At 40.0% G+C, this 25113-nt stretch overlaps 1 protein-coding gene across 7 annotated transcripts in view; it reads right to left on the bottom strand.

Annotated features, from left to right (window-relative positions):
• The window catches only part of ZMIZ1 (zinc finger MIZ-type containing 1), a 298803-nt gene that overhangs the window by 74245 nt on the left and 199445 nt on the right, over positions 1–25113 (bottom strand). Inside the window, exon 1 of one of the 7 annotated variants that reach the window (XM_027699959.1) lies at positions 18118–18239. The exons of 5 other annotated variants lie outside the window; for them this stretch is intronic. The gene's annotated coding sequence lies outside the window, so the exon portion shown is untranslated. Of the gene's footprint in view, positions 1–17527; positions 17831–18117; positions 18240–25113 lie in introns of those variants that run through there. One more of the 7 variants, XM_027699960.1, reaches the window with a different exon arrangement.

Below are 25113 nucleotides of genomic sequence, written 5' to 3'. Positions count from 1 at the left end.
AATGACTGCTTAAACAAGGTTAAAACATGAGGGGGTTCTAAGCCTGTACAACATTTCAGGATAAAGGCCTAGCACTGTAAAAACTGTATAAAATCATCAATATCTGATAATAAATAGAAAGATGCAACATAAGAAGGAAGTGGCAACAGTGCTTTAATTATTGTTACTTAAGTCAAAGGCTCACTGTTCAATGAAATAATGGTATATAGTTTCGGGTTTTCTGCCTTAAAAAGCTAAGCAAATACTTAAAAGATTCAGAGATCTGCAAACACAACTGAAGAAACACAAAGACACCTGATTGAGTAAATGGTAAAAACTGTATTATTGACAAAACAAACACCAAGCTTCATGGAAGTTACACTTGACAGAAAAGTTTCAAAATTATGGTACTAGTATTCGGAAATGAATACATGTTTTTTACTACTGCTAGTTTTCTCCTTCACACAGTCAAGTTCATTGAAATCCCTATTACAAAGTATTTATGGAGCCAAGAACAAAGTGGAACTCAGAGTAAAATTAAGCATTTATATGTACACATGCTTACTGACATTGGAAAATATAAATGACATAAATGGACAGTAAACATTAGCTCTTATACTTAAAAGTATAGCACGTTTCATACATTTGTCACATGTGACATCTAAGATCAAAAGTGGAAGAAAAAAAAGAGTAATCTTCTGAAATGTAGGATACTAACTTCAGAAAAGGCCCAGCAATTTTTCTTACCTAATGATTCTATTCATTGTTTACCTCCACAATGAAAGCAACACACATAAACTTCATTATTAGTCAAAAAGGAAACAGGCTTAGCTCAAAATAAAAAAAGACAAGCTGGAAAATCAGGATTAGCAAAACTGAAGGCCAGAAAATAAGAACTGAATCATACAAGCCTGATGCCTATACAAAGCACTGGAACAGTTCATTTTAAATCAATCTGTTCATCCTAGGCAACATGTATATTGGGACAATTATTTGTTTTCTCTTCTCCAATGTTTAGTCACCATAAAAACCATCTACATGAAAACAGCTTGTGCTTTACAGTTCTAATGAAGCTCATAAAAAATTAATAGAATGTGAAGAAGGAAATATGATGATGCATAGAGATTATATGGCCAAAAGACAAGAGGTATGTGCAGGTCTCGATAACATGCTTAGTTTATATTTGCATCTGAGGCAGCATTTTAAACATAAAGGTTGAATTACAGAATTCATATCAGGAGTCATTAGCTAACATGTCAAAACTAAAACACATATGAATGGCAGAGAATTTATTCAATAGTTCCTCTTTGATGGAGAATGGAAGAAACAAGTACAAGACAATGAACTCCCCAGTGAAGTCCTGAGTGTGCTCAGAAGAATGGAGAAACCGACACCAACTACTGCAAGGATGGGATTTTATCTGTTAAAAATTCCAACTATTTTTCTAGGGCCATGGATGCTGACATTGCCCTCTCCATCACAAAAAAAACCTTTGGTTTCTGGGAAGACTAAAAGTTACAGACCTCTGAGTCAGGCTTTCAGCCCCACTCTGCACTCCCAGTCCCACACACATATGCTTCCTATAGTGGGCAACAGAACTTGAGGGGGCCAATAAACCACTGCAGCTTATCAAGGAGGACATGGCAGTGCTTCATCCCAGAAAGCCAAGTGGGTTATAAAGGAGAGAATCCCATCATAAATTCGCTCTAGAGTATTCCCAGCTCACCTGGGATTTCCTTACCTTCCCCCAGCAAACTTACAAAGGATTGCTCTTTCAAAACTGTGTTGAATCGGGCCAGTAGAACTATTTGCTGTCTTCCTAGGAACAGATGCTAAGGTTTGCTGAGGCTGAACTGGCTTCCAGTGTCTTATTTATGATATACTATTTCCTCCTAATACCTTAAGAAGTGTAAATACACAGGCAGCAGCAACAAATCAGGTTAGAATCTGTATTGGAGAACATAGTTCAGAACTGTATTTGATTCATAAATCCTTAGCTTATGTTATCAATGTGGGAATCAAACTCTGATAAGCAACTCTAAAAAAGGTTTTTTTAAGGTTCCTCGTTTATCCTCCTTAATCTTAAGATTGCCTATTCTAAAACACATTATGAGAGCAGGAAACTATTGTGAACTAATGCTCACTAACACCAAAGGCTGGGGAAGAAAGAAATCAGGTGCAGATAACAAATAATGAGAATCCCATTCATGTTTAAGAACTGTGTTTGTTCATAACTAGATGTGGTAAATTGCTGACAAGGAAAAGGTCGAAGATGACCAGACATAATAGTAGGCACTGTTTTCAAAGATGCTCTTCTCTAAATGACCAATAACCTTCTAGACTTCAGAATTCAGGATAAAAGTCAAAATCAAAGAACTCCTCCTTGATAGGAGAACCTACATCTCTCCACTGCATACACAAAGGGAGATGTCCTACCCGTTCCACTGATGTCCTACTGACACACTCCCGGTATCTTTTTGAACAAAATCTGTGTAACTCAACAATATATCATGCAACTGCTTTTGGATTTCTTGCTATAAAGTAGCTTTCTACATGATTACATTTCCAGATGCTGTTTCTCTGTAATTTAATGCGAATTCCTTCATGTTTATATTTGATGCTTTTAATATATTGTTTTCTAAGGCATTTCAAAACAGTATTTACCTCAATGAGTCTGTATTGGTGAAATTAAATTAAACAAAACAAAAACAGTTGCATGAACCTCTCTGCTGTTGAGACTGACTAGGCCATCAACAAAACTAATCTGCAACACTCCTGAAGCGTATTAGTAAGCAACAACAAGTTGCTAAGCTCAAAAAGGATGTAATTACAAACATTAATGAGTCATAAGCTGACAGATAGAAACTAAAATTGTAAGTTGATTAAAGATACCCTTCCATTGACAGGGACAGTGCAAGGAATTGTACAGCATATACTAATTCAGTTCTACTGTAAACTGGTTAAGACTACTGGTGTCAAGATCAATCAGTTGAGTCTTGTTCCAAATCATTCCTCTGCTTACGCCATTTTGCTATTCACATCTGTCCTAACTATTACACACCTATTTATTTAAAGAAAAAGAACATATGGCACTAGAGATACTGAGATAGCAAATGCAGACTAATGGGTACAGCTGTCACGCAGGAAAGTCAGGCAGGTACATTCACCCATCTGCCTGTGCACAAACAGTGACCATAACATTAGCCAGCCCCTTCCCTGAGCAAGAGAGAAATCTTGAAAACCTGTTCTTAAAATTGAGACAGAATTTTGATATCACTTTATACAGCAATTCTTCATAGGTTTTGTTAGCTGAACTTTCCAAAGTAAGTCATAAACACTCTTGTCAAGTATAAGCTTGTAAAGCCAAAAGCACATCTGAACTTCAATACTGTTATTAGACACTTTATTTTCCCCTCACTCTTACCTAGTATCTTCTTTAACTTAAGGAGTTCTTCCTCACCCTGACTGACATCAGATTCTGGTGTGTTGCCTACCAGGGTTTGTGTATTGGATTTTGTTATTCCTGTGTTCATGGACTTCTGCTATCCTGCTTGTTTTGGATGTTATAACTCTTCATTTAGCTGTCTGTATTCTGAAATTGGATTACTAACAGCACCTTTAGTTATGCAGCCCAAAGAGAGCCCACACCATCTTTCCTGCTGACATACAGAATCTTTCTGCAGAGGGAAAACCCACTATCTTTGGAGGGGGTGGGTATGGAGAGTCATGTCAGCAAGGCAGCGATCAGGGATCAGGACTGCAGCGCTGGTTACTTGCACACAGCAGGTCCCAGTCCTGAGCGCATTTCACCCATTTTTGTAGGATTGCAGCTGTTACAGTTTTGCCTGAACTTACATTCTCCCACTTTTTTTGTTCCAATGAAAATAGAAACTTTTAATAGTCATTAATAAAAATTATAGAATTCAGTTTGTGATAACCAGATAAATTCTACAATTACTAAAACCAAATCAAATTACTGATTTGTTTTTACTCTACATTGTCATTTAAATTAACCAGCATGCAGATGAAAAAACAATTCATTTTCAGATGGAAAAACTACCTACAGCAATATAACCAGAGTAATTGTGGCCACTCGCCTGCACGCTTACAGTGCACAGAACAGGTCAGAACTGACATATGAGTTACACTTCTGAGTTCAGCACGACCTTCCTCAGGTAGGGAAATGCACTGCTCTGCAAACAGGCTCCACATGGGGACCAATTTTAGCCCCACCTTGGGTAACAGGTTGGTTTCACTTAACTGCAGCATCAACAGTTAATTACTGCTGGATTAACAAGATATTTAGAGAGGCTAAACATGATATCCCAGACAAGCAATTATCAAATGCTAAAAAGAATTATCACACTGAAATTGCCAGAATATAGAGAGATGTCTCATGTTATTGTCATTTGACCCAAATACTGGTTTATTTGTCAAAACCTAAAAGATAAGAGGGAAAAGAAGAAATGATCGCATTTCTACAGAAGCAAATCAACATTGTAAAAAGAATTAGCAGAAATATTTATCTTTGAACAGATCTTTCAAACACAGTTAAAAGACCATTTGGCTGGAAAAACTGGAGCACATCAATTTTGGTGTAAAAGGCATAACTGCATTTTAATTCATTTACAAAAAGCTTACAGATGTGGTTTAGACAGGAGTTGCTCAAGTTGCAAATATGCCTTGCTCTGGCAAGTCCCAGTTTCTTTCCAAAGGGTAGGTCACTGCATGGAAGGCCAAAATAAACACCCCAAAACAAGCAGCCTTGGGAATACATGAAAAACACTTTTCACTCAGAGCTAGAATTGAGTATTTTTATACTGAAACCAGGCTAAACTGCTTCTTCAGGAAATTATCACAGGAGAGACTGCTGAAAGAACAAGAGGGGTTGGGATGCATTTGGGTCAACACTTTTAGGCAACTGCAAATTCAGTGAACATGGAAGATACTGCTATCAGTAAAGTCAAACCCACTTAAATTGAGCTCATAATTTCTATTTGATAGTTCTTTGAACCTGAAACTCAAACTGAAACTCAGGGTGGGATCAAGTTCTTCTAGACTGAAACCTAAGAATTACGTACAGGTCTGCACCAGATTGATCCTAAAAACACTTCTCAAGGAGTAAAGCCTTATTTATGTATTTCCATAATGCTGAGAAGACTCTCCTGAGTGAACAACATTTTGATGTAGTTCAACTGATTACCAGTCTTTAGAAGCCAGCCTTTTTTACTCCCTACAGAATTTATAGACTAGGTAGGTTTACTGTTACTCAGGGATGATTCATGACAAAGAAAAATTATGCTATGGGGAAGACGACTCTTTCAGAGAGATACATTGAAGAATATCCAGGAGAGAGGCTTTGGAAATAAATTTGTTAGAACACACACCTTAACAAACCTTATAAGCTACCAACACATTTTCGTGCTAACTACACTGACTAACTAAACACACAATCCCAGTCTGAATGTGCAGTATGAGACAGCAACAGAGCACTATCCACAACACAGCACTTAGTGAAAAGGTTGGAAAGTTCAGGTAACCACTGAGAGATTTAGTTACTTCCAGGAGTACGGTTCTTGCCTCTCCTACTTCTTGCAACCATTTCAACAGATATTCTGCCAGCACAACCATCCTCAAAAGGTTTAATATGTGTGCCTATTGTAAATAGTTTGTATCAGCAAAGAGAAGTGATCTTGCTAGTTCATAGCCTATACTGATTTCTTGAGTGAAACAAACAGCATCAGCAAAACACCACTTTTATTGCATAACTATACCTATTCTAGCATTTTTGCCTATATTGAGAGTTGTAAATAAGCACAGTCCTTAACGACATTTCCGAGTTCACACAAGTATTATGTGCAGATCTCACTCCAGGTGATCTCATCCTCACTCCAGAAAACTCCCTATCATTGTAGCTCAATGGCTTTCTTCCAGGTTTCAGAGAAATCTCTGAAATCAAGTAACTGTCTCCCAAAAGATGCATGCCTTTCACATCATGTAAAAATGAAATTCAGTGGAGAGCAGATAAATTTTCAGAGCCCAGTCTATAAGGGAAGCATATGCAGTTGTGTGGAAAAATGCGCAGGAGTGATACAAGGTAGGCAGAAGTTACCAGTCCAGCAGCTAATTTACAGCAGTCAAAGTTTAACTTGAATTTAAAATGTTAAACTACCAAAGAATTGTTGGTGTGGTGACCTTTTCTTCCCCTCTCTCTTTTTCCTCTTTTCCCTGCTTATTTACAGTATGTTAAACCAGAACACAGGTCTGTTCTATTCCCTACACAGGTGGAGCTATCTTCCTGCTTTTAAGAGAGAAATTACCGTCACTGGAGGAAATCTGATTATGGATTATTTCACTGCTTGAGTCAATACTTGTACATGTAGATATTACTACTCATGCAGTATGTAACATAACCTTCAATCTCTAGTGTAATTAGGAAGAAAAAGGAGAGTTAAGGACAGACCAGAAATATCTTAATCATCAATGAAAACTGCAGGAGAAACTTCTGGAAAGAGCCACTTAAATATTTTTTTTTCCCCATAGGATCCCTTGATTTTTGCAAAACTGATCTCAAAACAGATTAGGAAAACAATGAAAATACATATGGGAAAACTCAACTGCAGACTCCAGTTTTAGAGGGTGACAACTGGTAACATTTCTTTAAAATGCCTCAGTCTGTTAACAATCCAAAGTCCTCTGAAGAAGACTTTGAAAAATTTGCCAAATTCTATGAGTGAAACAGTACAACAGCTTGAAATGGCATTAATTAGAAGGGTGGTTCATGGTGGTTCCACTGATAGAAAACTGAAAGCTACAATAAGCCTTCAGTTTAAGGTAACAAGCACTATTTAAAGTAAGATTTTTTAAAAATTATCAGCTGTTTGACACGCTTTGTGAAGATCAACAAATACAGACATTTCAGTGTAAAGACAATGAATAATAAATATTACTTTCACACTAAGACATGAACTTCCATATTGCAGTCAGACAGACATTTTGACAGTCAGAGTACTGCACAAAAACAGGCACAGAAGCAAATGTTAGGGGAAATGCCATTATGTATTAAACACAGAGTTGAAGGTAGGCAGAACTGAACTGCAGAGGGAATACTCAGGCTATTACTTAGGACTCCACTGAAACAAGAAATGTTTAACTCTCATACAGTATTATTTTATGATCAGCTTCTGCGTCATTCAAATAAATTCCCTCATTTCGATCTGCTTTGGGTCACCCTGATGCCTTCTGCCATTTTCTACATCCTTAGAGCTGGAAAACCAAATGCATATTTCAACTAAAGTGTCTGTCACCCACTGTTTTGGATGATTTGGGGAAACTGAGTGGTCACATGGGCTGGGCACATGTCTCTGGCTACAGGAGATATTCAATTGAGAAGTAGGATACTCAAAGTAAACAAAATGGTAACAGAAACCATTGCAACTGGGAATCAAGACTGAGAATTAAATAACCTAAACAATGACAGAGGTCCTATTTTTCAGTGCATCAGTTTTGCTTGACTTGACACTAAGAAGAACACAGCAGAGAATCAAAACTGATGAATCTGGCCACTGTGGAAACTTGCTTGTCTGACTGCACAAACTGCTTTTTCCTTGCTGTTTACTAAAAACATATTAAAAAATGGATATCTGATGTCTTTGTGATCCAGCTAAATAAACAGTAAGTACTGAGAGAAGACATTCATTGCTCCTCATTTTTTTCACACCATTATCATGTCTTTGCCATGACAGTAGAAATAGCAACAGTTAAGTCACTTCCTCTTAGAACAGGTAGCTATGCAATCTTTAAAACATCAATTTCCCAGGAGCCAGAAAGAATCCCAAATTTTCATCCACAGTCAGCTGCTGCCTGAGAAGGGTCCTTCTCCTCTCCCTCCACTAAGGAATTAATTCTAATCTACTTTGCACTCTTCCAAAATGCTGTGGACAGTTTTATTCAAAAAGAAAACTGTCATTGACATGTCTGCCACTCATCTCTCAAGACAAGCACAGAAAAAATATCTGTCTTGCTACCACAAGCTCATAATTTTTGCATCTGCTAGCAACAACTGAGGAGATCATTCACTGGACTGTCATAAAGTAAAAATATTAGCCGTCAATATACTCAAGCTCTTGGATCAGAAGAGACAGCCCATCTCATGATTTTCTCCAGGGCTGCCTGATGACTGGCTTCATTCCTACATCTCCATTTCTTCTGCTTAGTGCAGTGGGGTCCTGGGAGGTTTTTTGAGATTTTTATAAAAAAAAAAAATAAAAAAAAAAAGAGAGAGAAGTATACCTGTATCTGTAGTAGGGTCATGATTTTGGAGCATTCCAGCTCGGGATTTAGTATGGAGTGCGATTACTCTAAAAAATGTAACGGGAGTTACTTTTTGTGGAGGATGGGTGTTTGTCTATCTGTCCTCCTTACTCAAGAGGCGAATCTACTCCAGCATCTATTCCAATTAATGTCACCTCAGACAACCTCAGACAAACTATTTTTTTAAAATAATTTTATTTATGGGACTAATGCCTATACACAGTTTAGCAGCAGGGACCACATTTTCTTTTACCTTGCTTGATTATGCTGTATGAGAAGAATGAAGACTCAAAAAGAAAAAATCTCTGTAATAAAAGGGCTTTTCGTTGTAAATGAAATGGCTGCTGTGTGTTTCCCTTTGTCACCTATGTATAAAGTCTCATACAAGACATCATTTTATTTGCTTTATTTTGGAATAGCATTTTATTGACTTTATTCTCTTTCCTCACCTTGTATCACCCTGCTGGTGCTAAGAAACTGAGTCAGCATGGCACTACTTCAGAAGCCAAAGTTGGCTCATCATTTAAAAAGGCTCACATGCAACCATCTCACAAAGACAGGAAACTGCTCTGAAGTGGGACTCAGGAATCAGGCTCAGATAAGGTGACTTGCCAAACTTGGCTACAAGGCTGCATGTGACACGCTCAAATTGCCTCCTCTACCACACGTTTCAATTTCTATTGGGTATGACACATGTAATAGCTCTGTGTTAATTAACTCACAGTGTTAATGACCACCAGTCACTGTCCTATAATCGCAGGGAGAACCACTAAGATGCTATGAAATTACTTTCAGCATTTCCCACAGTTAACTGAAAACTAACTAGCAAATGGTAAACCATCTCAAAATCTAGCACTATCCTCTGCACAAAGGTGGTAAATATGACAGTAACTGCACTGTTAGTGTCCTTCCCACACTCACTCTGCAGAGGACATTTGTTTCCATAGGTTCAGCACCTTCTGTGAGCACTTTGTTGAATCCAACCTCCCCAAATCAAGCCTTACATTCCCTCCTGACTTGTATCAGCCCTCAGTGCACACTCACTGACTAATGCACATAACAAAGCATCCTTATTCCCTTACTTAATGGAACAAGTTCCCACAGAAATACCTGCAGACTTTAATCTACAAGTGCAAGAGAGCGAAAAAAAAAAAGAAAAAAAAAGATATCTGGGACAGAACTGAGGAGATTCCTCATAAAGATCCCAAGGAAACTAATTTTTTTTCTCCTCTCGTCCTCCCCCAGTTTTTGAAGTATTAATAGAATGTAAAAACAAAACAGGCAAGTTAAAACACTTCAACCAGGTCAAATGTGTGTCCAAGCGGAGGTAAGAAACCACTTAAAGCTCTCACAGGATTATAAACCCCTTTGACAGGTCTGATAATTTTAAAGGCCTAATTCCATTACAGTATTTGGCAGCCTGCAAGGGCACATTTTACTAACCATAGGCCACCAGGTCATGATAGATGTTGACAGAAAACACTAAAGGTTAAGTAGATGTAAGACCATAAAACATTTCAAGCTGTACAGTGCCAACAATGTTAACTAGGAACCATGGAGCTGTTTGAGAGGAGAAAAAAATGGTTGTCTTGCCCCCAGCTGCAGTTCCAGGGAGCAGCAGCAGAACCAGGTGGCCAGGATGGCCCGCATGACATGAAAGTCCTTTGGGCTGTATCAACCCCCAAGGTTCCTATCTTACCTAAAGCTCAGAGTGCAAGATCGGATTAATTAAGGTTAAGAAAACACAACCACATCACTGATTTCATCAGTCCTCTTCATGTGGGGAGCACGGTCAGCAGCTGCACAGCCGGCGGCAGCAGCAGCGGTGCCACCAAGGAGCAGCAGGGCCGGGGACACCCTGGTAGCTCAGGTCAGGCAACCTGCCAGTGCTCGTGTGTAACAGTGTGGCACTCTGACTTTGAAAAGTAGCACTCAGGTTCTCACCGTGATGAAGATCCAAGCCAACAGTTAAAACAATTTAGTAAGACCCAGTAATTTTGCCTTAACACCCCCCAAAACCTATTCAAGCACACCAATGTACCACTCACTTCAACTCCACCTAAGAGTATTTATGCAACACATATATGCAGCTGAAACTCCAACATGTAATTTGGATTGCTTGCTCCTGAAAGGTGTCTAGATAAAATGACAATCACAGAGTTCACCTTATTTCAGCCATTAAATATGAAACCTAATAGCTGACACTCCAAACTAACAGTAAGGAAGGTATTGCATAGATTATTGCCTCTGTGCACGGAAAAGGCTTGAAAGCTGCTCTCTTCTGCATACTCTCTTTCTACAAGGTACTATGAGAATAGTCACAAATAAAGCTTCTGTTTTTTTCTTTTTTCTATGTAAAAGAGCTCCTCTAAGTGACATCTATATGGATAATAAATTGGCAATACCACAAACAATTAAATTAAAAGCTGTTCAATATGTAAGGGGGTGGGAGCTGACTACTGACCAAATCTGACATACAAATAGCTTGCTAATTTGTCAGCAAGCCAAAATAAATGGAATGGGCTGGCTACAGGTGCAGGTAAATGCCTCAGAAATAGACATCAATAAATCATTTAGCTCTCTATAACATTTTAGATTACAGTCATTTAACAAGAAGGACATTTTTGCCTTTGCAACATGATTCATGAGTGCTTCAAGCAAGCCATTTAAAGTCAATACTTAAGATGGGATTTTAAAACTTCCTTCTTCTGATTTCTTAAAACCTACTCTTAAACCTAGCAGAAATTATAAACTGTATCTTCTGTTCTGCTTATTGTAAAATACAAAATTCAAGATTATGGGGTATTACATACTAATGATCAACTAACTCTCCAAAGTCCCAAACTCTCTCTATGAGAGAATAATCACCCCTGATATTTTTTGTAAATACAGAGACAAAGAGGAAGTTTGCTGAATGTCAGGCAAGCCAGACAGCCAGCACCCTAACCTTACTAGATGTGTCAACACAGAAAGATGGAAAGAGTGGGTCATCACGTATTAAATGTGTTCTTCAGAAGTAAAAATCATTTGGTCCTCATAATTCTTTATCTCAAATACTTTAAGAAGCCGGTCCGTGACTAGCTGCTCTGTCAGCTCAAACACCATCTGTGGGGCTGTATTTCTATGAAAATGATACAAGGTGTCACAAACAAGGACAGAAGCTTAACTGCATGTTCAAAAGAAGGTCAGACATACTACAACCAGAAACACAAAATATGCAAGGACCATCTATGCTTCTATTTTGCAAAGAGCTTGGAAGTATATTCACAAGATGCAAAGTCATTTAGTAAAAAGATTAAAATCTTTTGTTACTAGTGGACTAAGAACATATATAAACTTACATGAATGTTTTTGTTTTTAACTTAATTCTAATGCAACTTTTGTCTAATGAAGCATACTTCTTGACAGCCACAAATTATTTCAAGGACCTTCCAGGTAAATCGGCCAACTAAGGAATTACAGTATTTCCACCCCAAGAAATAATTAGAAAACATATATAGCCATTTGGAAAACTGACTGGAACAGGACAATTTAACAGCACTTGTCTATGTGCAAGATGACGATATGGTTCCTAAGTTTCTTCCAGACTAACCTCTCAATTGCCCTATTGCTAAAAAAACCAGTAGGGATGCATATGGATGCAGAGGTGTGTAAGAACATGAAGAACTGGTGGCTATTTCCAAAAATATGCAATTTTATTACACCTAGGATAGGAGTAGTTTTTACACACTCACAACCTAACATGACGGCCAGGCACACTGCCAAACATGTATCATAAATCAGAGCTAACAGCCAAATCAGGACAGAACCCCAGTTACAGCACCACAGTTCACCAAGGTGCCTCCAAACTTACTGAAAAACACAAAGGATGTGACACAACTCTATGGCATATCTGTCTGAGCAGGAAATTTGGAGTTAAAACTATTGACAGCAACAAAATGAAAATGCTGAGAAGTATCCATAGCAGACCCCGTTAACAGAACCAGGGAGACCTACAAGCTGCTCAAGGCAGTCAAATAACAGCCTGTGATCAATAGAAGCAAATAGTGCTGGCAGATCAAGCAGGATCAAGACTACATAAGCCACTGCAATCTGTATGAATAAGTAAATCATGACAGGCTCCTCTGAAAGCTGTGCTGTTAGGCTGATGCTTGAAAACCTCAACTTTCTAAAATAGTTGGATAGTGTCAGTAGATAAGACAGTAAAAGTACTGTTAACACCCTTCTTTGAAGTCTGGCCTAGAATATGGATAAGTAAGTGGCACTAAGTGGCAAAAAAAAAACAACCAAACAGTATTTTTTCTTTTCCTACTACATACTAATGCAGAAAGAAGGTTGTTAGTAAAATGTTAAATATATTAAACAACAAAAGCAAACACTAGGTCAGTAAAACTGGTTAGCAGAACTAACTGAGAACTGAAGAGAGTCCTGTGACAATCTCCTGTTAGCCCTCTGTTAACTTCTTGGGTTTGACTAAGAAAAGGTAGTCAAGGAGTGATTTTTATGAGCATCCCAGTTCTTCCCATCTGCCCTAGTTCTACTTCTGCTGAAGCAGAACTCAGTTCATTTGTAACTAAGCTAGGTCAGAATGATTTTGAAACTCCAGAACAAATAGTTTTAATGATAAGCACAGGAAAGAATGAACCTGTCCAGGTACTACAACATTATATTTAAATAGCATTCTAATGAGCTTGTATTAACCAACAATTGTGGGACTTTGTCTGCTTCCAGGATGTCAACACAGAGTCCAGCTTGTCTACCTCCTGAAATTTAAGGGATTTAAGAGATACAAAGGGCACTGGGGAGGTACAAAGAACAAGTACTAACAACAAAATTCAGCTTGAGGATTAGAAGTTCATAAACAAACATTAACCGTTATTCATCAAACTGGTGAGAGTTGTACTTCAGTTATAATAAATAACAAAGAATTAACAGCTTATCTGGGTGTCAGAACATTTTATTGGTATTAATAAAAACAACTGAGAACAAAATTAACTTTTTTTTTTCTGAAACAGGTAAAACTGTCATTGGTTGCACTGGATTACTGTCAATAGAATGAATATTGAATATTCTCATAGTGCCTTGTAGAAAGAGAGTATGCAGAAGAGAGCAGCTTTCAACAAGCTAAGACTCAGGACTAGTAACACACTCCAGAGAACGCAAGATATTTGAGAATGATCCAGGTCAATAACTGGAGAAATGTATAGTATTTATTATAGGCAGGTTGAGTGGTAGCCTTCCACACTGCTGAAGTAATTACTGTCCTAATGTCAGTAATTTTATTTTATAACTATACCTTGTCTTGATTTTAAGGAGAAAATTCTTCAAGTAACTTCCAATTAAAAATAGAAATAAAAAACCTGTCTATGTTCGTTCTGGGTTTCTCTTGTTTCCTTGCTGTATTCTCAGTGAAAGAGCTACATATGTGCCAGACTGGCTGGCTGCTTCCTCCCTGATGATGAATGGATGTGCACTCTTCACCATGCCTTGAAAGCTATTACTGCTTTGCCTTATTTTGCATTGGTGTACCTCTGATAATTACTGAAACATCCATTTCATTTGAAGGCTAGCTCATCCTTTTACATGCTGGTTTAAAAGGCTTTGTTCAGTAAATTCAAATTGTTCTGATATTGAAGAAGTTGATTTTTAGTTACTTCTCGAACAACTGTTTTATATACCTAAACATCGTTTTGCTACAGTATTTTAGAAGCAGGTATACCCGGGGGAATTTTGATTCTTATCTTGCTCTCAGAAGAGCCAAGTGATATTAATACATTTTTTCAAGTGTGTTAACTTTTAGCTATTATAAGGATTTGTTTGTTTTGGTTATTCCAAAGAAAATATCAATAATACCACACTACAGTGAAACAGATGCCATGTCTTAGTGTTTTCTTGTAGAATTTTCTGTTTTTTTCTGCAAAGGCAGTAGTACAAGGAAAACCGCCACAGCAAACTCTAGGAAATTTGGAGGACAGGCAGTGGGGTCATTTGCTACACTTAAAACCCTCAGGATATGTCTGTGCTGCACCACGTGCTGTATCCTGCAAGGTATCTGAGATAGTAAACCATCCTCTCAGCCTGCACAGCTAATCCACATGCTCAGCCAGGCTTCTGAGACTTTGACTGTATCACCCAGCTCTAGTTGGATAGCTCTGAACTACAATGCAGTAATAGCTAAATGATGCTGGGAGGAAGCCACTTTTCCCCACCTTTCATTTTTCCCTGAGCAAAAGCCTTGCTCTCCCAGCTGCTTACAAACAGTTTCATGGCAGTCTGTTAAGAGCAGTTTCTTCTGCTTGTTCTACCCAAGAGAAAACAGAAGTTCCCCTTGCCAGAGCAGCCTCAGTGGAAGGTATTTCCTGTGGCAGTCTCTGTTCTCAAAAAGAGAGGAACAAAACCAGAGGGCATCTTCACTGAGGTCTCTGGAACATCATTTTAACAATGTTCCACATGATAAAGTTTTGGGTTTATTTGTTTTTCCTTGGTGAGCTCCTTCCCTGATTAGCTCTTCTGCTGCTTTTTAATATAATGTACAGTCTATTCTTTTGCTGTGTGAGGAAAAAAAAAGTTACATTTGTAAAATCCCATGGAGTGACAGTTTCCTGTTGGCTGCACTCTAGTAAGATTTTTGGTTGCTGTTGGTCAGCAATATCTCTTTTGCTGGTGTAATGCTCATGAGAAAGCAGCCTCTCATTGTCACAGTCCCAGTGACAACTGAGGATAATGTGGGAACTTCTGTGTCCTCAGCTTACCTTGTGACACAGAAAAACACTCTTCTCTTGTCTTAGTTACACATCTTGTATTTGGGGGTGTTTGGGGCATTGGATTCAGAGATTCTCTGAAAAGAATTGCTATACTAACTCTTACAGCAACAGAAGGCCTGTTTTGCCAGACTATTCTCTGTGAACTATCTCACCATAACTAATACAGTACCTGTCACAACAACAACAAATTGTTAATTGAGCCCAAAGTATCCTCTGTTATTCTCTCATCGTTCATTTACATGCTCTGCTTCTTTGCTTTGTAACCAACAGCTGTCCCCTGCCCACTGCATGGGGACAAGCTTTCTTGGGTGTTCCTGGAGCTCTCATCCAGCGGGCTCAAGGACTGAATGCTACTTTCAGCACAAGTAATATCAATTGAGTGCATGTGTCTGACTGAAATGTGAAGAGAGCAACATTTCTGCCAGGATCACAGAGACACTGACAGAGATTTGACACCTGCACCCATTCTACACAGGATTAAAGGCTTAGGACTAAGTTTCAAACCTCTCTTATGACCAGTATTTTCAATTGCTAACATGAAACTCTACCTTGCCCTTTCTAATGAATTCTATAGTAGTAAATTTTCACTGCATTTTCAGACATATTTCCCCAGGGATCTTCTGATGGCTCCACCAGAAAGGGGGAAAAGTGGGGTGGGTGGGAATCAAATTAATGTTAAGTATTTTTTTTAATCAAACTTTAATCATAAATTCAAAATTGAGACTTTGGTAACATTCTTCTGTTAACCTAAACTGAAGTGTTACTGAGTTCCTCTGAAATATATTTACATAAAACCAAACTTTTGTTCACAAGTTCTATTGCACTTTAGCTGCCATCTCAATTTAAGTGCTAAGCAAAAAGAGGAACAAAATCCTGCTAAGCAGATTGGTGACAGCATGGAGGAAACATGCTTTTGCTCAAGAGGAGCTTCTACTTTTATGCATGATTAGATGTTGATAATTACTTTCTTACCATTATACCTGTAATAAACTTCCAACTGGAGGAAAAAATACAGGAAATATCAGGTAACTTAGAGCAATTTTAGTTGAATTTTAATTTTATGTACTTCCATTTCCCTGTAGTGTTTCAGCCATGCTAATTGCTCCTCTTAGGTCATCCCAGCCTAACGACCTGATTAGCTTCAACTGACTGAGACACAACTTTTTGAAAGAAACTGTTTCCACAGTAAGTTTTCTGTCCAAAATCTACATATTCGCACAACAAACATAATCTGCCAAGTTAAGTTATTGTCATAAATGTGGGTTCAAATTGAGCAGTTCACCCCCTGAGATGTCTACAGAGAGCAATTACTTTATCAAAAGTTGACAGATAGTAAGAGTTTTTCAATCGGATCTTATAACAGGCTCACCTGAACTCAGAGTGAGCAGTTTATACGACTGAAGTCAACATTTGTTTTGACAATGGCTTCAGTGGACCTGGAATCACTGACGCCACTTTAGGCAAAGTCTATTTCACCTTACACAGCGATTTTACTGATTGAAGAGCTGTTATCTACAATAGCAAGTCTCTTCCCCCAACAGACTGTGCTGTCAAAGTCTGACTTGCAAACACTGAAGCTGTATAAATCCCTTGCAATTTGTTTTTAGTGTACGTTGATATACGCTATTTTATTCAGTTTTATTTTTATTAATGCAAGACAATACTTGCATTAATGCAACTAACTAAACTAAATAATAAACCAACTTCTTGGGAAGTCTGACATCACTAGTTTGAAACTTCCTGAAAACTCCAGAAATCATATGCAAATTATCTTTTTAGTTTTTACACAGGAAAAGAAATAAACAAGACACTTGTTACTGCTCAACACAAGGGGCAAAAAACTTATCAACTGGAATACCTGAGACTGCCATTGATACCAACACTTCTTTGAGATCTTCTTTGAAACCACTTGCCACAGATGTGAGTTCTGCATGGCAAGGTCTTTCCATAAAGACAGCAAAAATGAAATGGTGGCAGCAGTATTGTCATTGCTGTTTGCAGAACAGCTTGTCACGTTCTGACAGTGCCAGACAGGCTAAAGTTGCAGGAAAGGCCCCTGATAATTGCCGTTGCCTTTTGGTTTTATGACTGCAGATACAGCAAGCGAGATTCTTGCCGGATTCAAAGGGTTCGCTCCCCCCCGAAATGAGGGCGCTTTAAGCCCTGCCTGGGTCCGGGGCGGGCGGCCGCGATGGCCCGGGCAGGGCGCAGCCCCGCTGCCATCGCTGACAGCACCGCCGGCCGTACCCACAATGCACCCGCTCCACCCCGGCACACACGGGCACACACACACACGGGCACACACACACACATGGGCACACACACACACGGGCACACACACACATGGGCACACACACACATGGGCACACACACCCGGGCACACGCCGCGCTCGCCCCGGGGCGAACACGCACCAACACGCGTCCCCGCTCACACACGCACGGCCCCCGCCCCCCCCCCGAAACCAACTTACCCCCGAGTTACATCCCATTCACAAGCCTGGGCTTCCTCTGCCGCCCCTCCTCTGCGCGCCTGCCTCTCCTGCTGCAGAGAGGCCACATATGTCTGCAAACACTTCTAGGCAGAAACCAGCCAGTGCAGAACAAAGACAGCCGGGGTTGCCTTCATCTCAGCACAAGGCAGCCAGTAGCTATTTTCAAGCTTGTTCGCTCTCCCCCTCAGAGGGCACCCTGCTCTGTTTCTCCCTCTCTCTCTCTCCTCTCTTTGCCTGTCCAGCTACTGCACAACACACATCAATTATTCATTGCTTGTCTCCCGGTTTCCAGGCAAAACCAATCACAGATGGAGTCTTGCTAATGGGCTCATGCCGTACTTGCCAACAGGCTATTTGTGCTCAAGCTACAACCCTCTAGAGACAATAAAGAGAATCAGGTTAAGCTTTAAAACTTCACACGTACGCGAACAGACCTAAAACGGCGATAGACATGTAAGCATCCCTATGACATTGCTCAGAAGTACGTCTTCAGCATACAGCATGGCAGAAGGCTGCTTTAAATCTTCTGAAAGGGTTTTAAGAAAATCAAACACTCAGAAAAATCTCACCTCAGCTGCATGTTATTGATATTGATGGTTCTCTTTTCTGTCTCTAGTGATCCATGTCTTGCTTTCCCATTACACCTCTCCCTCCTTCTCTCATACTCGTGCACGCACACACACACACACACACATACAGCCACAGCCACTTTGCCAGAAGGAAGAGAGAGAAAGAGAGAGGAGGAAAAAAAAAACCACCCAGGCAGCTCACATTTCAAACTTGCAAGGAGGGGTGGTGCTTAAAACGCTAGGACAAAGCCTCTGTCTCTGGCACCCAGCCAAAATACTAAAATAAATCCCCTCGATCAATTAATTGGAAGCAACACTTGTTCGAGCCCGCGTAACAAACCATTAAGGGCGCCGGGGCTGAAAAGTCTTGATATTTGGGAAATCTTACACCCTTGTTTCCCCCCTACCCTGTTTGCTGAATGCTGTTGACTAAATCCATCAAACTAGTCATGCTAATTAGCGTCCAGGGCAGCCTCGGCGGCGAAGCAGCGCCCGGGGCGGGCGGCCCCCGCGGTCCGGGAGTTTCCTTACGGACCGGTCGCCGCCCCGCCCGGGGCAGGAGGTACCTGCGGGCCGGGCCGGGCCCGGAGGGGCGGCGGTGCCGATGTCGGTGCCGGCTGCGGTCCCGGCGGCGGTGCCGAGGGTGCCCAGCGGCGGTGCCGAGGGTGCCCAGCGGCGGGCGCAGCGCTCCCGCCCGGCGGGGCCACAGCGCGTCCTTCCTTGCCCGGGGGAAACTGAGGCAGGAGGGCGGGGGGTGCCAGCTGGAACAGCTGTCACCTGCGGGACAGCCTCGCTCGGGCTGTTTGCTCGGGGTGTCTTTAGGAGTTCAGGTCTTCACCTCTGCCGGCCGCCCACTGCTCCCAGCGCATCACCCGTTCCCACGCCACTGCCAGTTCAGCGCTGCCCATGAAAGAGTTTTAAACAACTTTCACATGTCCAGCTGTGCCACAACGCAGCCTGTAGTGGTCAGCGTTTCAGCTGATAGTGTCAAAGGAAAAAACAAACAAAAACAAACCACCAAAAAAATCAGGAAGCTAATGTGACAATTCTTTGCTCCCTCTCAGAGGGAAAACTGGCAGTTTAAGTTGTGGCCAGCCGAGCACCAGCCTTTTCCTGCCAGCCTCCGCGGTGCAGAGCCACTTCCTTCCCCGCACAACCTGCACAAAGGCACCTCCACCTCTTAAAGGCGCACCCAGCACTTTCGCAGGGAAGCCAGCCGGCAGGCTCCAGCGAAAACCAAACAAAACACAAACAACAAAAAAAGAGGACTTGAAAAAATAATGTCTCTCCAGCAAAATTCCTTTTAGTCAAAAAATGGCCTCAGCTTCCCTTGCCATGCTTACAGTCGCTTAACTGTGCTTCGCAATCACCTTAGCAGAGAGAGTCGGCAACATGACAGATCGGAGCAGCAAACTATCACAGATATCAAAGAGCAGCTCTTCTCTGAAAAATGATTCCACAAAAAAGCATTGTCAGATTTCATGTTCGGGTTTTTTTCCCCAGGGAATCCACTACAAACAGGTAAGAGGTTATGTGTGCTTTCACCTAACTTCCACTCCTGGCGTAGGATCTCAAGGTCAGCCTGTCAGACAGGCTTTGCTTTCTCTCCACAGCCAACAGACCAAGCAGAACTGCAAATCAAACCCTCCACAATATTTTGTGCAATCTCAGAGCTGCACAAGCGTGACCGAAGGAGCACTAAACAATGTGGCTGCTTCAGGTGGTTCAGGACTCCACGCTGGGCCAGCGTCCGTACAGCACAGGAGAGCCTTCAGCTGGGTCCTCATAGATCCAGGTGGACCCACGGGGCTGCTGGAACAAACTCCTACACAAAATTTAGTTTCCATTGCAGTTGATCGGACTTGAGATTCAGTCACACAAAAGAAAAGTACAAAACCTCATACAATTTTTTCATTGCCTTTCAGAGTGGACAGAAACTTTACGGAGGTATAAATTATACAGCTAGCCTGGCAGAATAGATAATAGCAAGTACAGGTTTTAGAGGACTGTCAAAGCAATTATAAGTATGCCGATAATCCAAAATAAGGACCAAATCCCCTACTAATGTAACTGCACTGAGTTTAAACTTGGTGGAAGTGAATGAAATTTATAATTGATTATAATGCTACATGAACTCTAGACAGACACAGAATGAACATTTCTGTGCTTGTTTCAGGTTTTACAGCATTTACAGAATTTTCACACTGTTCATAAGCTATCATGGTATTATTTCATATTTTGAAAAAAAACACGCAGCAACAAGAACATATCAGGCAGTTGCGAGGTCCCAGATATTGAGACTGGCTCCTTCCTCATACAAATTAATGAAATTAATTTCTCAATGAAATTATTTCTGAGGCGTAAAAAGTAATACAACCCAGTATCCTGAGGTAATAGTTTTTCTAACTACAATCATAAGTAGTACCTCTCTGCAATTAAATTGCTGTTTCTAGTGTAACAGTGTAAGTTTCTCTTTTAAGCTGCCTGTCTTTTCAGAGGAAGTGGTTTAGAGTAGACAAATCACTTATCTAAAAATTATGTACTTACTTCTCCTTTGACAAATCTTCAGCAGGTTTCTAATCCCACCCTGCCACTTGAAATATCACTTTCTGTGATGACATTTGAGTCACAGTTGTCAGAAGCATCAGGCTCTGTAGTTAAATGGATTAAATCACACTTCATAGCATGCAGTATTTTGAAGGAGGAGTGGTTTATCATTTGTAGAAATTAATCATAACAGTTTTTTCTCTAGGGCAAATTCCCAATCATTTTTAAAGATTACTATGTTTAAGCCCCTCTGTCAGCAGTATGTCAAATTACATCACAAGGAAGGTTATCTCAGGCAGTGATAACTATTAACAAGACTCACTGAAGACATGTACTACTGGGACAAGCAGGTCTGTACTGGGAGGTACCTTTTATGTGCAGGGGTGGGAGAGCAGACTCTTTGGCTGTGCTTTGTGTGGCTCTGTTGAGGCCCCAGGGATCCCCCTGTCTGGTGTGTGCCTGGCCACTCACATCCTGAGCAGCCGCACTCCCGGGGCCATCGGGACACTCAGCCCACAGAGGAGGGGAGACAGGCTGGGACATCACTGAGTTTTACAGGGAGGAAAAAGGAGACACTTATTTGGACCGCCTCTAGCTGAGTAAGGAGAGGAGTTGAAAGAATTTCAGAGAACTCCTGTTTACCTCAAAACAGGAGGTAGCGTTTGTCTGTTTAACATACGCTGTCAATGCAAAACAATATTACCAATGAGAAACTTCCCGAATCTCGATCCTGTCAGTCACCGCTTAGCATAGAAACAAAACGCATTCCTATGGTACTGCTCTTTGCTCTCCATGCCAAGACACTTCTTCCTGGAGTGTATTGTTAAAAAGTCAGAAGTCTGTCCTTAAGTAGTGATGATGCAACAGACCTGCACACCCAAGGAACACCAATTTTTTATGGTGAACAGATAATGATGTGAACAGATTAATATGTTCAGGTGCCTTTGATTGCTCAACATAAACAGCACGATGCTTATCTCCAACCAGTTCAAGTGAGATAGCCTTTGGGTGTAATTATTGCTTCTCTCCCACCTTGCCCCTCTTTGGTGATACTGCAAAAATGAATCAAATAGATCAACACCCATAACAAAATGCATACCACCAACATGAAAAGAAGGAGAGGCTGAAGAGGAGTGGAGATCAAATCACCTATTTGGATGCTTCAGTATCAAGTAGGCTGTACAAGGGGGTACATCACCATGTTCTACTGTAATTTCATTATGAGAGGTGTGCAGAGAAAAGAGCAGACAAGTTGTTTAGAGAAAGAAAATATAAATGGGTAAAGAAATTCTCTTCAAATAGCTGTAATACCAGTTATTGCCCACTGAGTCATGATATAATCCCTTAGCAATGCAAATTTTCTATGGCCAAAGATTTAAAGGTTTATCTAGGGGACCAATCTTTATTCATCAGAGTTTTGCTGCACTGCTGAACACAGCAGGGTAGTTCCTTACAACATTTGTTTAGAGCGGGTTATTTGCCCAAGAATTAGTTCCCTGGATAGGTATGTATTTTACTATTGATTCAAAGGATTCAAAAAACTCTTTAGAAGGCTTACAATTACATAGTTGAAATACACGGAATACATGGATCAGTGGCCTTGTCGATTTTTCCTAGTGTTTCACAGTAGGTTGAGTCAGTTGAAGCTGTTGTAAATCCAAGGGCTGCATCCCAGTCAGAAACCAACCACTTAGTTGGAAAAATAAAAATTAAAATCCTTTGACTCTGCATTAAATGTGTTTCATGCATAACCCATTTTCCCAGAATCAAATCAACTCCATCCAGAAAGAGGTGTGAAAGGAAAAGTCAGTATTTAAAAGCAAAGTAAAAAAGAACCTTTCATGTGGTTTAGTCCTATCTTGTTTAAGTCAAAGATTACTACATTGCAAAGAATTCTATTACTAAAGTACATACCCTTTGGTCCCTTTCTGTGTCAGGCTTTATAAAATAAAGGTTGGAAAATTACAAAATGTAACAACACTGCATTTCCTTTTCTCCTGCTGCCCATAACAACTGTTTGCTTATGTCTAAATGTTTTGATGGACCCTCTGATCTGAACTACACATCTGGAAACACCAAATGCTGTTTTGAATGCACACAGCAATTGGACCAAAATACTCAGAACCATCTGAAAGACACTTATACCCTATTTAACTTTAAAGAACATGGAAATGCTCATGTTCTTGTTACCCCATTACAAAAAATTGTTCCTTCAAGCCTGTGCAGAAGCTCAGGACAGACCTTTGGGCACTGCAATGAAAAACACCTCTGTCAATTGCCTTAATATTTGGAAAAGGAGATCTACCTTAAAGCCATCTAATAAGATACATGTTGCAATTTTCTAATATCTGTTTCCTCCATTCCTTCTTTTGATTAAATGTCTTTACCACGTGCAGAAAAACAAGATGATCTATAAGATGACAATCAAATATGGGGGAAAAAACCCACCCAGAAATACATAGTGAAGCCACATTCACTATGTTTATATCTTTGGTTCTCTTGACAGCTATACTTTTACAGAAAACTGATAAGCAAAAGTAACCAAAGCATGCAGAAATAAAGAACAAAGTACACTAAGGAAAAATCACATCCACATAATGTAGGATGACAGTCAGAAGAGAGGCTTTACAGAACTCAAATATTTCCAGCACTATTTCACCTGCAGCAGAGCTACTGCAGCTGCCCCCTCACACTCCAACATCGTGATAGATTTGTCCATCAGCAATTCCAAAGACAGATGCAACATACCCCACCTGTGATGCTCTGCCCTTATTTGACTGTATCTGTTTTGCTACAAATACTAATGAATGTCTTAAAACCTGCTTTTCATGACATAGGAGCTTTATTGTTTTTCCAACTTTTAGACACTTCTATTCAAACTCCTTGGTAATCTGGAGTACGGCAAAAATGGCACTTTCAGTTGTCTCTTTTGTCACTTGGGCTAGAGCTCACGACACCTCTTCTAGCAAATCAGAAAGAAATCAAAATTAACTGAAGACCTTTCTATACTATATTCAATCTTTCAGCATGATCAAGTGGATTTCTAAAACATCCATATTTTTCACTAACTTTTGATTAAATATTTTTATACCACATCTTGCAAACTGCCCAATTCTCCTTTATGTAGTTTAGACATTTTTAGCCTTCTACTACTTTGGGGGAATCTGATGAACTGTTCTTTAGATTTCAAACCAATCTTTCAGCATTCATATGTTCTGTAAAGGACTAAAAACTTTGTTACACATGAAGCAGACTTTCAAATGCAATGAGGACTACTACCTCTCCTTCTAAGGACGTTTTAATATGCACTTTAATAAAACATATTCTGCTGCTTTTTGAGGCACTTAAGAATATATTCTCAGTAAAAATATTTGTTTTTATTGAGCATATAGCCATTTGTAGCTGAAGCCCCACCTCTGGCAAGCTGTTGGTTAATTACAGCTAAGCTTTCTCTCTCTCTGTTCAAGGGGATAAGCAGTCAGCTCTGAAGATGGCAACCTAATCAGGTCTCACTGAAAGAAGATAGAAAACTATCAGAACAGCAGCTTGTGAGGCTGTGTAGGGCTAATACGATGCAAAAGAGTAAATGAAACTGAAGCTTGGGAAGCAGAAGCCGTGTTAGGGCTTCTGGACTGTTCCTGGCATTGTAAATCCAGCCTGAGCTGTTTTGACTGTTCGCAATATTTTCCAGAAATATAAATTTTATGAATATTCCTCATTAAGATCTCAAAAGAATAAGCCCTCCATGAAAATAGTCAATCCCAGTGACTGTTTTCCTTTGTATTTTCCTTCTAGGTTATACATGCCTTCATATCCAGTTGACACTTCTCCCAGCCCCATCACAGTGGTGCTGTGAGCAGGTGCTGTGAGCAGGGCTGCTCTGGGTTTCTGGCTCAATTTGAGTTGTCCTCCCCTCTGCACAGGGACCCCTCTTGGTCCCCTTCTAGTGAGCTGCACCTAATCTAAAAATGGGTTTGAGAGGAAACCTAGGCTATTTGCTTATATCCTTTTCATTATTACCTTTTAAAAGCAATCCACTAAAATATGGAAGGTATCAGCTGTGAGAAGGAATATGTGATACAAACATCCTGAGTGGGACATAAATGAAACATGAAAAGATTTAAAGAGAGTACATGTCCTTCATTACCCATGGTATACATTCAAAACATAGGAAAGTTCATGACAGAGCCCTTTTTCTGTGCCATGAGTGAGCTGCGAGAACATTCAAATGACAAAGTTGAGATGCAATGTATTTTTTTAAATAATAATAAAAAAAAAATCTATGAAAGTAACACTGAATGTCACTTTCTCCAAGTCAATTGTGGAGTGTAGAAGACCACTGAAAGTGCATACAGATGTTTAATGATACCATATCAAACATATGAGAGGTTATATAAATAATCAAATAGATAAAAGTCCAATGTTACAAATTAAAAGAAAAGTTACAAA

Source organism: Neopelma chrysocephalum, unplaced genomic scaffold (genome assembly GCF_003984885.1).
Source record: "Neopelma chrysocephalum unplaced genomic scaffold, ASM398488v2 Primary Assembly neopelma1_143, whole genome shotgun sequence".
In the NCBI taxonomy this organism is placed as follows: Eukaryota; Metazoa; Chordata; class Aves; order Passeriformes; family Pipridae; genus Neopelma; species Neopelma chrysocephalum.
Note: the sequence above shows the minus strand (reverse complement) of the source record. Positions and strands in the feature narration are given on the sequence as shown.